This window comes from Macrobrachium rosenbergii, chromosome 1, assembly GCF_040412425.1.
Source record: "Macrobrachium rosenbergii isolate ZJJX-2024 chromosome 1, ASM4041242v1, whole genome shotgun sequence".
Classification (NCBI taxonomy): Eukaryota; Metazoa; Arthropoda; class Malacostraca; order Decapoda; family Palaemonidae; genus Macrobrachium; species Macrobrachium rosenbergii.
This window is the reverse complement of record NC_089741.1, coordinates 43096038-43108537: the sequence shown is the minus strand read 5'-3', so window position 1 is coordinate 43108537 and position 12500 is coordinate 43096038. Positions and strand designations below refer to the sequence as shown.

Sequence of the window (12500 nt, the reverse complement as noted above, 5' to 3'; positions counted from 1 at the left end):
CCCGAATCCCCCTTCTTCTACCACTACTTCTTTCTTTCTTCTCTTCTTCTTCTTCTTCTTCTTCTTCTTCTTCTTCTTCTTCTTCTTCTTCTTCTTATTCTACAACTACTTCTTCTACTTCTTCTTCTACCATTACTTCCTCTTCTTCTCCTACAACTACAACTTCTTCTTCTTCTTCGTCTTCTTCTTCTTCTTCTACTACCAATAAAATTTCTATTTCTTCTTCGTCTTCTTCTACTTCTTCTTCTTCTTCTTCTACCACCAATAAAATTTCTATTTCTTCTTCGTCTTCTTCTACTTCTTCTTCTTCTTCTTCTACCATTACAATTTCTATTTCTTCTTCGTCTTCTTCTACTTCTTCTTCTTCTTCGTCCACCACTTCTTCTTCTTCTTCTTCTTCTTCTTCTTCTTCTTCTTCTTCCGTAAATCGATCCAGTGAAAAAGAAAGTCCGATCTCACGTTGCGATTACCCTTTCAGGAGGGAGTTTTAGTCATTTCGGACCCGCCATGTGATACGACACTCGACCACATTTTCACTCGGCGCGCTGATTTCTTTCCCTTAAAACAGCTCTCTTTCTCACTTTCTTCATCTTCTTCTTCTTCTTCTCTGTCAATTATTGGACTCGGTCGCAGAGGAGGGCGGACATGATGATTGATTGGTGAGATTGATCGTTTCGATTGACAGTGGCCTAAATGTTTGGTGAGTCACTTTTTGGAAGATGGACAGAGAGAGAGAGAGAGAGAGAGAGAGAGAGAGAGAGAGAAAGGGAGGAGAAAAAGAGGGAGAGAAAGAGAGAGAGAGAGAAGAGAGAGAAAGAGGGGAGAGAGAGAGAGAGAGAGAGAGAGAGAGAGAGAGAGAGAGAGGGAAAGAGAGAGAGAAATAGAGAAAGATTAAGGGAGAGAGAGCGGGAGAGAAAGAGAGAGAGAGAGAGAGAGAGAGAAATAGAGAAAGAGAGAGAGGGAGAGAGAGGAAGAGAGAGGTTGAGAAAGAGAGACAGAGAGAACGCTTTCTTTCTCATTTGCTTGTGTCATATTCCATATTAAATATAAAATTCCAGTGCATTACAGCTTCCTTGCAATAAAGCAACGTTGCAAGCAAAGCAAAATTCACCAAATAAAAATACGCATTTTTTCCCCATCTGGTTTTTGACAGTTTTATGTGTGATGAGGTTGCTAGGCCCTTGTCCTCCCAGTGGATGTTCAGTGGGGTTATATGCCAACACCGCCTAGCATTTTGTGGTAATTAGTCATTCATCCAAATACTGGCCAGACTCTGTATTACATAGCTTCAGTAATATATATATATATATATATATATATATATATATATATATATATATATATATATATATGTATGTATATATATATATATATATATATATATATATATATATATATATATATATATATATATATATTTATATATAATATGTATACATATATATACATACGCATATATCTTACGAAAACAATGAAATACTAACACTTTTAACACTACATAAGTTTTTCATGAAATCGAGTTTTCTGTACAGCCGGCACAGATTATAATCGAGGCCACCGACAATACATCTATCTTTCGGTGGTCTCGATGAAATGTTGTATGAGCCGCGACCCATGAAACTTGAACCATGGCCCGGTGGTGGCCTATCCTGTATCGTTGCCAGAAGCACTATTATGGCTAACTTTAACCTTAAATAAAAATAAAAACTACTGATCAACATACCAATTTGCAGCCCTCTAGCCCCAGTGGTTTTTAAGATCTGAGGGCGGACAGAAAAAGTGCGGACGGACATACAAAGCCGGCACATTAGTTTTCTTTTACAGAAAACTAAAAATAAGACCGATATTCGTTTCGCACGGTCAATCAAAACCAAACAACCGGAGGACTGTAATTATAACGCAGCGAAAGTTCGATAGCATCAAGCCGTCTCTAATTCCCCAGGAGAATGAAAGGCCGGGATGTGAGAGAGTGAGAGAGAGAGAGAGAGAGAGATAGAGAGAGAGAGAGAGAGAGAGTTAGATTGAGGGAGAGATAGAGAGAGAGAGATTGAGGGAGAGAGAGAGAGAGAGAACTTTTGATTGAGAGAGAGAGAGAGAGAGAGAGAGAGAGAGAGAAAGAGAGATTTTGATTGAGGGAGAGAAAGAGAGAGAGAGAGAGAGAGCGTACTTGCATCCTGGGCGGAGATGGGAGGAATCCACCATGTGGCGTTATCAATGGATCAATTTTTCGTTTTATCTATCCCATTCCCACTTAACGGAAAAGGCCCTGGGGAGAGAGAGAGAGAGAGAGAGAGAGAGAGAGAGAGAGAGAGAGAGAGAGAGAGAGGGTGGGGTTTATACTGAATCAACGTCCATTTTTCTCTCATATTCCCACTTAACGGAAAAGGCCCTGGGGAGAGAGAGAGAGTTGCCCAGCATCATTTGAATGGATGGGCAGAACGCGTAGGACGAGAGAGAAAGTAGTGGGCAATTCTTTAAACGGATAGGTAGGGCATCGGCGGAGTATATAAGGAGAGGTTCTCTCCCATCCCTTATGATGGATGGGTATAAGGAACCACTTTAGGTCAGAGATAAAAGCTGGGTTGTTTATTAAGCATTAAAATGTGGGAATCTTCGAGGTGTTCCTGTTGAGCTGTAGTGGGAACGAGGTGATAGTGGAATCCCCCGCAGGGGGTGCACTGTAGGCATTACTAAAGGTTCTTTGCAGCGTGCCTTCTTCCCCTAGCTGCAACCCCTTTCGTTCCTTTTACTGTACCTCCTTTCATGTTATCTTTCTTCCATCTTACTTTCCACCCTCTCCTAAAAATAGATTCATAATGCAACTGCGAGGTTTTCCTCCTGTTACACCTTTCAGACCTTATACTCTCAATTTTCCTTTCAGCTCTGAATGACCTCATAGGTCCCAGCGCGTGGCCTTTGGCCTAAACTCTATATTCCATTCCATTCCATTCCGGAATCAACCGCCCCAAATTAATAGAGAAAATATTATGCAAACATAACTTTCAGTCTTCTATACTGCTTGCCCTCTTTACTACCCAAATACAATTCTTGTATTTGAATAATTGACCTACATTTTTGTCTATATTTATTAATTTGTTAATTCATTATTTTTCTTTTTTTAAGTGATCTCTTCTTTCTATATTTCTTATTACCCTCTGTTACTTCTTTCTAATGAACACCATATTCTTTGGAGGCTTGAATTTCAAGTCAGTGGCCCCTTTTGTGGGCTTCTTCCATATGAGTAGGGTACATCTTCTGAATAATAATAATAATAATAATAATAATAATAATAATAATAATAATAATAATAATAATAATAATAATAACCTTCTTCTTCTTCTTTCTTCTTCTTCTTCTTCTTCTTCTTCTTCTTCTTCTTCTTCTTCTTCTTCTTCTTCTGTATCTTATCCATCCTTTTAAGACTATGTGGAAGGTGGTAATAAAAAGAACTGTTAGCTTAGGAAAGTATTTTCAAATTTATCCTGTGGATGGTTGGTTGACAGTGAGAGAAAGGATTTATTTGGTAAGTTTTGAAGTTCATTGTTTGAAGTGCCTAAATTCCATATTCAGTTCATTTTAACTCTCTCTCATATGAGTACATCTAGGATCAAAACAATGATCGAATGTTTTTCTAGAATTTTTTTTACATGGTCCCCGAAACTTGTTTATCGAGAAAACCACCAGCAGAGTAAAAAAAAAAAAATTCGCATGCACAGAATTCTGAAATTTAAAAAGGATACTGAGTTTTTTTTTTTTTTTTTTTTTTTTTTTTTTTTTAAGAGGACTCTGTTGCTCTCTTCCGGGTTGTCAACCGGTACATTGTTCAGTCCTCCAAATTGTCTGTTTTGCAATGTAGCTGGAGATGAATAATAATAATAACACACACACACACAATACACAATACACAATAATAATAATAATAGTAGTAGTAATAATACACACATATAATAATACATAATAATAATAATACAATAATAATAATTTGTTAGTTATTATTAAAATATTATATTATTATTATTATTATTCATAATATATATGTATTCATAATAATACTCATTATTATTTATTATTATTATTATTATTATTATTATTATTATTATTATTATTATTATAGAACAAGACCAAATTCCATGAAACTGCACAAAGAAAAGTATTTCCGAAAACAAAAACGTAAAAATTTAAAAAAAACAAAAAATCAAAACAAATGAGTCCCTTCAATTAATAACAGATAACTCTTAACCTAGATAATCACTTAAGCAAGTCTTCCCGAACGCGCAGCTTCTTCGGCCTCAAATTGGCAAATTTCGTGTGGCCCTCCCGTTCTGCTCTTCACTTCCGGTACGGCAACGGTACTTCCGGTTTGCATAGTCGACGAAATTGAAGCCTAGGTAATCGACAGTGCCTTTCACTCCCTGATTAAACTAATGGAAGCTAATTAGCAGATTAATGAGCTCTAATTAGGCTGAGAAATCTCTAGGATTCTCTGGTCTCATTGTGGCCTACTGCCGCTGCTATACCAATCGTCAGGTCTGTCGTGTTACGGGCTGCTCTGGGAGCAAGAGCCCGTGCCGGAAAGTTGCTGGCTAAATCTGAACAACAAACAACAAGGTCTGTCGCGAGCGGACGAAGTTTCATTCTTGACCGGAATAGAAAACAGTTGAATTACGAGAAAAGAAGAAGAAGAAGAATCTGCAGCTCGATATCGAATCCTTTGCAGAGAAAACAGCTACAGAGAATCGGATTCCGTTTGCTGTCAATCAATCTCCCCCTTTCACCATCAAGGACGTTGGCACAATTTCTCTGTGTTCTTTGGCGTTGTTGGTCTGACGAGAGAGCGCGCGCGCGCGCGCGCGAGTCTTCAGGAAAACAGTGAAAGTAGCGGCTAGACTTTCGTGGTTCCTCCGATGATCTGAATTATTAACACGGCCGAGATTATCTCTTTTTGCTGTTCAATGCTTCTCCGATATTCTCCTTTCACCAATTAGCTCGAGAAACGGGATAATTAATCGGCCATTATCGGCGATCATAGCGGTTGGATTTGCCTGCCACCGCCTTGAGCCATCCTAATAGATGGTGCTTTTCTAGATCGTCGACCCTGTTGGTTTAAAGAGTCCGGAGGTCTACATCAGGCCTCCTACTCCCTTTTGCACTTTATCGTACTTTCGGGCAGCCTTAGGGCAAGGGCTCTCTTGGTGGTACAAAGCCAGTTTAATCTAAACTAACCCAACCTCTAGATCGAATTTTTATTTATTTATTTTTATTTTTCGGGGGGGAGAAGTATTAACATCAGTAACTCAGTAACAACATTAATGATACTAACAGTGGCATCAGTAGCAGTTGTTATAGTTGTGATAATTTTTTTTCTTCCGTTCAGTTTAACTTATTGTCTATGTGTCTTTTAATAACTGGTGTTATGAAAACGAAAAAACTGGATTCAATTCACACAGCATCCCCTTTTGAGTCACTGAATTTCACCTTCTGTAATAAAAAGCAAGACAAGTAGACGACTTTTAGCTTGATAACAAACCACAAACCCTCGAGAGAAATATATGTTTATCTTCTGCTTTCGGGTGGATAGTGACGGTTAAGTCAACAAGCCACCTCTGAGCAAAATAGCAGAATTTGGTCTATTTTAGGCACCGTGCTTCCGGTTCTGTCTGGAAAACTTGCCTTTGCTGTTGCTCGGTTGGTTGCGAGATTCTGTCTGTCAGGAATTTTTCTTTTAATTGTGTAAAAATATTACAAATGAATCTTGTTAGAATGTTCTTCCTTGCTCTTATCGGCGGCAGTTTGCTTGCAAGAACTTTAAATATGAGAAATTAAAAAGTAGAGTTTTCTCGAGACCGCATTGTTTTAGGTTGATATTACACGGTCCACTACACCTGCATGAATAATATTGTTCATTATGCTTAATTAAGTTGGTCTTATCAAAGCATTTTGGTGTTCTGTCGATCAGGTTCAATCAATCCTTGTCAAACTTTTTTCTGTATACCAACCTTGGAGGAAAGATTCTACCTCTATGATACCAACGTATTTTGTTTTTCCACACTTCAAATACACAAATAAATCTGCTGATGTGTACACGTGTACATTTAAAAATACACGTACACACACATAGCTTATATGTAGGATATATATATGTGTGTGTGTATGTATCTGTGTGTGTGTGTGTGTGTGTGTGTGTGTGTGTGTGTGTGTGTGTGTGTGTGTATTGTTGTGTGCGTGTGTCAAGTGAAAGAGGAAAAGCGTATATTCAGTACCCGAATGATGTTATGTCATGCTGGAAAATGTTGGACATATTTCAGGCCCTTGTAATGACACGAAGTGAACTGTAATCTGGAGAATAAAATCATATCACCCTTCCACTCTCTCTGTTAGTATTCCGCTCAAATTAGAATGCGAGATAGCCTAACACTATTTCTCTGCTGCGAAATTGTTTACATTCTTTAAAACAACATCGTTTACCTACCGCAAATCTACTCCAGTTCCAACATTTCTTAGCCTTTATAACATAAGGATTTTCACACGCTTCAAAACAAGTAAAGGAATTTGCTAAGATAACGTCTTATTTAAAAAAATAAATAAAAGCGTATAAAAAGTAAATAAAAAACGCATAAATAAAAAGGTGAGTAAATACCACCAACAAAACGTGGAACCAACATAGCATTCAACTTTCATCCAAGAGAGTGAAAGTGTTGTACCCGCACCCTCTTTCTGTGACGTCACGGGCCCCTTCAGGCATACGCTCTTCTGGGGTCTCTTGCCAAATAGGTCTAATGTCCCTTTTGAGACTCAGCGTATCCAGCGCCCTTTTTCTTTTTATATTTTTCCTCTTATCATATGGTTGCTGTTACTCATAGATTTACTATCTAGAGTTCAAGGGACATTGAAGAATTATATATATAGTCTTTAGAATGTATTTTGCATTGATGATACGTTAGACACAAACAAGTTTTACATTACAAAAAACATTCTGCCGAGCATGTTTGGAAAGTAGCTGTTTCTCCAAGTAGATTTTTCCTTGTAGTATGTACTCACACTTCAACAAGATAAATGATTGTTATTGCATATAAAATTTAAGCATAATTATCACAATGATTAAAAATATGTAGTCGGTAACGTAGTTTAAAGAAAAATAGATGAGGCAAATATGTGATTGGCTGGTTTAGATTGAGCATGCTTATGCCAACACGGGCTTTTTAGCCATTGTGATAAAGTACTAAATGGTATTAGAGGCAAGGTATGGACCTCTGAAACTGGTTCAACCCAACAGAGATTGAACAAGAAAAACTCTTGGCAGTTCTTAGTAAAACCAGAGAATCATCACAAAAAAATAATAAAAATATAATCTTATATCTACTCATCGCAGGTACTTCGTTTTTGAAGGTTCTGTAATTTGGGGTTCCAACATTAACCATTTTTAGAACCTGTAGCTCCCAAAACGGTGACTGAAATGAAAGTCAAAATTCGATAATTTTTTAAATTCATATTTCTCGAGTGTCTTAGGGTATATTAAACAGAGGAGCAGGTGGACCGTTTGACTGACTCCCTACTGATGGAGTATCTCCAGTTTCACTTTCTGGATCGGGGAGGCTTCCCGTGTCTGTAAACATGTACGTGTTTAATCTCACCTCCTTGAATTAATGTACCACCAGTACACTTCGAAATTAAACGCAAGGTGTATGTATATATATATATATATATATATATATATATATATATATATATATATATATATATATATATATATATATATATATATATATATATATATATATATATATATATGTATGTATATGTATATATTTATATATACATATATATGTGAGTATTATATATATATATACATTTTTGTATGTATATATATATGTATGTGTGTGTGTGTAATTGTAGTCATATGCTTTCAATAAACCACAAATACATTATTATGATTCAATTATTATTAAAAGTTGTAATTGGTCATTTCTACTTTCTGAAAACGTTTAACGTTTTACATTTCTTATTCAACAATTTACTGGACCTGAACAAAACAGAAAGCGAAAAGGTTACGGAAATCTGAAAACGCAGTGGTAAAAGACTTTTAAACAATTTTAACAAACCTTCAACTGTTTGTCAACCAAGACTTCAGACTTCCGACAGCGCACCCTTCTCCCTTGAAAAAAAAAAATTCTAGAGGTGAGGTAAAAAAGCGGTTGATATTTTGTATTTAAAGTTCGAATATTTTACAATGAATATTTTAATTAAATATTTATTTTGGAGGCAAATCTTCGTAAAATACACTTAACTTTCTCCGCAAACGATTAGGTTGAGAGATAGCCTAATATGATAGGTTAGATTTTTTGTTATTTAACTTGTAAATTGTGTTGTGAATTCAAATTCCACCTTGTTAAAATTACGACACACTGAAAGGTGATTCAGTAAAATACCTAGAGAGGTTATTAATATTTTCCCAGGTACTTTGCATATAAAAAAAATCCTTCACTTTAGCGTGACTCGTGAATAATATTAATCCCTTGGAAAACAACTCCCAAAATTGCCACTATGGTAACAGAAATCCTTCACGTCAAGAAATCCCCAAAATCCTGCAGCCGAAATCACCCACTCCGTAGCGGGTTAGTGCCGTCAGTGCACCTCATCCGGTGCACTCTATGCATTACTAAAGGTTCTTTGCAGCCTCCTTCGACCACTAGCTGCAACCCATTTCATTCCTTTTACTGTACCTCCATTCATATTATCTTTCTTCCATTTTGCTATCCACCCTCTCCTAACAATTGATTCTTAGTGCAACTGCTTTGAGGTTTTCCTCCTGTTACAACTTTCAAACAACCTACTCTCAGTTTCCTTTCCAGAGCTGAATGACCTCATGGGTCCCAGTGCTTGGCCTTTGGCCTAAACTCTCTATCCATTCCATTCCGAAATCACCCAGGATTACGTAGGATTACCTTAAAGCTGGAAGGAGGAAGTACGGGAGAATCTCACTGTAGTAGGATGGACAGGCATCTTAAAAGAAGATTGGGAGGTAAGGGTAGGAGATAGGGATGTAGGGGGATGGAGAGGAATAGTGAGGGGGAGTTTCCGACTTCTGAAGTGAGCTGAGATATCATAGAAGGGGAGGAGAGAAAGAAGGAGTGGAAGTAAGCACCGGAGAAAAGTGAAAGTACCTCAGACAGAAATTGTCTAACACGTGAGCAGACTGTCTATTATAGCAGGGGCCTGGTCTCTCTCTCTCTCTCTCTCTCTCTCTCTCTCTCTCTCTCTCTCTCTCTCTCTGTGAATATGGCGGGGCGCCCAGAAGGGAGAGTGAAAAAACTATATATCGTCGGCTTTCGGCCGATGGGTAGACTCCTTGTCATTAACTGGGCTCGCTTTTTTTTTTTTTACGTTTCATGAGGGTATACAGTTAATTGTGTGATATGTTTTGGAGTGTCAGTGTGTGTGTGTGTGTACATGTATATATATATATATATATATATATATATATATATATATATATATATATATATATATATATATATATATATATATATATATATATATATATATATATATATGTATGTATATATATATATATATATATATATATATATATATATATCTGTAATATATACATATATTTTATTTATGAGTATATATATGATATATAACATGTATATATATATATATATATATATATATATATATATATATATATATATATATATATATATATAAAATTATAGTGTTAGATTGGGAATAAAAATTATCTCTAAATAAAGCATTTTCTCCAACCTTAACTTTTCACAACCGCAAAAAATTTAACAAAACCACAACTTCACGGATGAAACAACTAACATCAATCGTTTTCACCAGTTGCTTTGCAACAACAGGGGCGCGAGATGAATAATGAATGAATGAGAGCAACGGAGAGAAAATCACCACGGAGTGAATAACGCAGGTGTCGCCAAGCACTCCATTGCGCCATTGCATCTGCAATGAACGCGATGCAGTGACCGGCGCAGAGATATTTTAGTGATGCTACTTTGGCCTGTTATCTGCGCGTCACCTACTGTACTCCGAGGCAAGATCCCGAGGTGCTAGTACTACTAATCATGGCGGAAGCTTCTTGGGACGCCTTGTTTAGTACTAGCCCCTTGGGGATCAAAGTATTATGTACACCCGCTTCTGTATTGTAATGACAATCAGAGACAAACAAGAGATCCTGAGGTGTAGTTAGTACTAAACATGGAGAAGTTTTGGGATAATATAAAGCCTAGTACCAGTTCCTGAGACTAAAGACAAGAGATACACCCATTTCTGTATTGTGTGGGCGACAAATTATATTAATAAACAAGATCCAGAGGTGCTAGTACTAAACATGGCAGAAACTTCTAGGGACACCGCTTTTAGTGCTAGCCCCTCGGGATCGAAGTATTATGTACACCCATTTCTATATCGTGTGGTCGACAAATTATATTAATAAATAAACAAGACCCTGCGGTGCTAGTACTAAATATGGCAGAAGCTCCTTGCCACGTTTAGTATTAGCCCCTCGGGGACCAAAGTATTATATAAACCCATTTCTATATTGCGTGGTCGACAAATAATTTTAATAAACAAGATCCCGAGGTGCTAGTAGTAAGCATGGCAGAAGTTCCTCGGGACGCCGTGTTTAGTACTACCCCGTTGGGGATCAAAATATTATGTACACCCATTTCTGTATTGTGTGGGCGACAAATTATATTGATGAACAAGAACCCGAGGTGCTAGTACCAAACGTGGCAGAAGCTCCTTGCTGCATTTCGACAACTTATTTTAATAAACAAGATCCCGAGGTGCTAGCACTAAACATGGCAGAAGCTCCTTGCCGCGTTTAGTACTAGCCCCTCGAGGATCAAAGTATTATATACACCCATTTCTGTATTGTGTGGTTGACAAATTTTATATTATTAAAGAAGATCCCGAGGTGCCAGTAACGCTGAACATGGCGGAAGCTCCTTGGGACGCCATGTTTAGTACTAGCCCGTCGGGGATCAGAGTGTTATATACACCCATTTCTATATTGTGTGGTCGACAAATTATATTAATAAACAAGATCCAGAGGTGCTAGTACTAAACATGGCGGAAGCTCCTTGGGACTCCGTGTTTAGTACTAGTCCCTCGGAGATCAAATTATTATATACACCCATTTCTATAAAGGAGAAACGTATTTTACTATTGTGCTACTTTTGCTCCTTTTTGTTACTGCTGTTCCTGCTACTTTAATGGTGTCTCAAGCCTCGCTGTGACCCATTGCAATTCACAGTTACAGGTTATCAGTAACAGCAGCTAGAACAGCTAAATGAAAGAGAGAGAGAGAGAGAGAGAGAGAGAGAGAGAGAGATACTGATTTCTTGCTTGTTTCCTGAGAATAGTTAAGGAGCATCCACATGCTATGTTTGGTTATATATTTGATATATCTAAAATTGTAAACTCAGGACAAACAAATGCATGAATATTATTTTCATAAACAATAAGATTTGTTTTATAAAGCTGGGTCATATGTATGTAGGTATTCAGAGAACGTCAAGCATGCCTTTACAAGCAAACACAATGACTTTTCTGTTTCTTCAAGCAATGTGCAAGGAATTCCAAACGCATATGTTTATACAAGCGAAATATCTAGATAAATTGTTTTAAACGCAGGAACATAAGCGAAGAGTTTCAAACACACACACAAACACACTTAATTGCACTCTTCCTGTCTGGGAAACTGGTTTCCATAATCAATTATTAAGATATTAAAAAACACGCTTGCTCACGAACAGATAAATATTTGTATCATAGACCAACATGCAAAGATTTTCTAAAATGCACGCACACATGCACGCACAGGTAGCTTATTTAAAGAGACTATTTAAAAACGACCTTTGAAAACCTTTAATGCGCAAGCATAAGGTACCGGCTTTGAAACCAATATCACACACACACACAATGATAAAATACAAAAACGCATGCGAGCTCACCTTTGGAAACCAGTATCAAGCACCAGTAATCTAAGAATTTAAAAGACAAGCACAAGCACAAGTAACCAGACAGCCAGCTTTCAAAGCAAACTCAAAAATATGAGAGAGAGATGGGGGGGGGAGAGAGAGAGAGAGAGAGAGAGAGAGACTGAAAGTTGGGTATCATCTTCAAACCAGTTTGACGGAGCGGGACCAATATGTGTATGTGTGTGTGTGTGTGTATGTATGTGAACTACGGTTTTGCTCTCTTTTGCGAGTGTCGATAAATCACACACGGAAATCGTTTTTATAAGAGAAATGATTTCAGAGGGAAGGCAAGTATTAGCGAGTTCGTGTGTGTGTGTGTGCGTATGTACGAGTATGTATAAGTATAATGCTAAGAGTATGTACGTAGTCCTTTAGTCAGCGATATTCTTGGAGTAAATTTCAGTTCCTAAGAGAATCCTTAGTCTTGAAATAACTACGTTTAGGTTTTGTATGCCATAACATTAACAACAAGTACAATAAACAGCAGATGTT

At 37.2% G+C, this 12500-nt stretch overlaps 1 long non-coding RNA gene across 1 annotated transcript in view; it reads left to right on the top strand.

The window, feature by feature from the left end:
- Positions 1-12500, top strand: part of LOC136828348 (uncharacterized) — a 114908-nt gene that overhangs the window by 93681 nt on the left and 8727 nt on the right. The gene's annotated exons all lie outside the window — the stretch shown is intronic.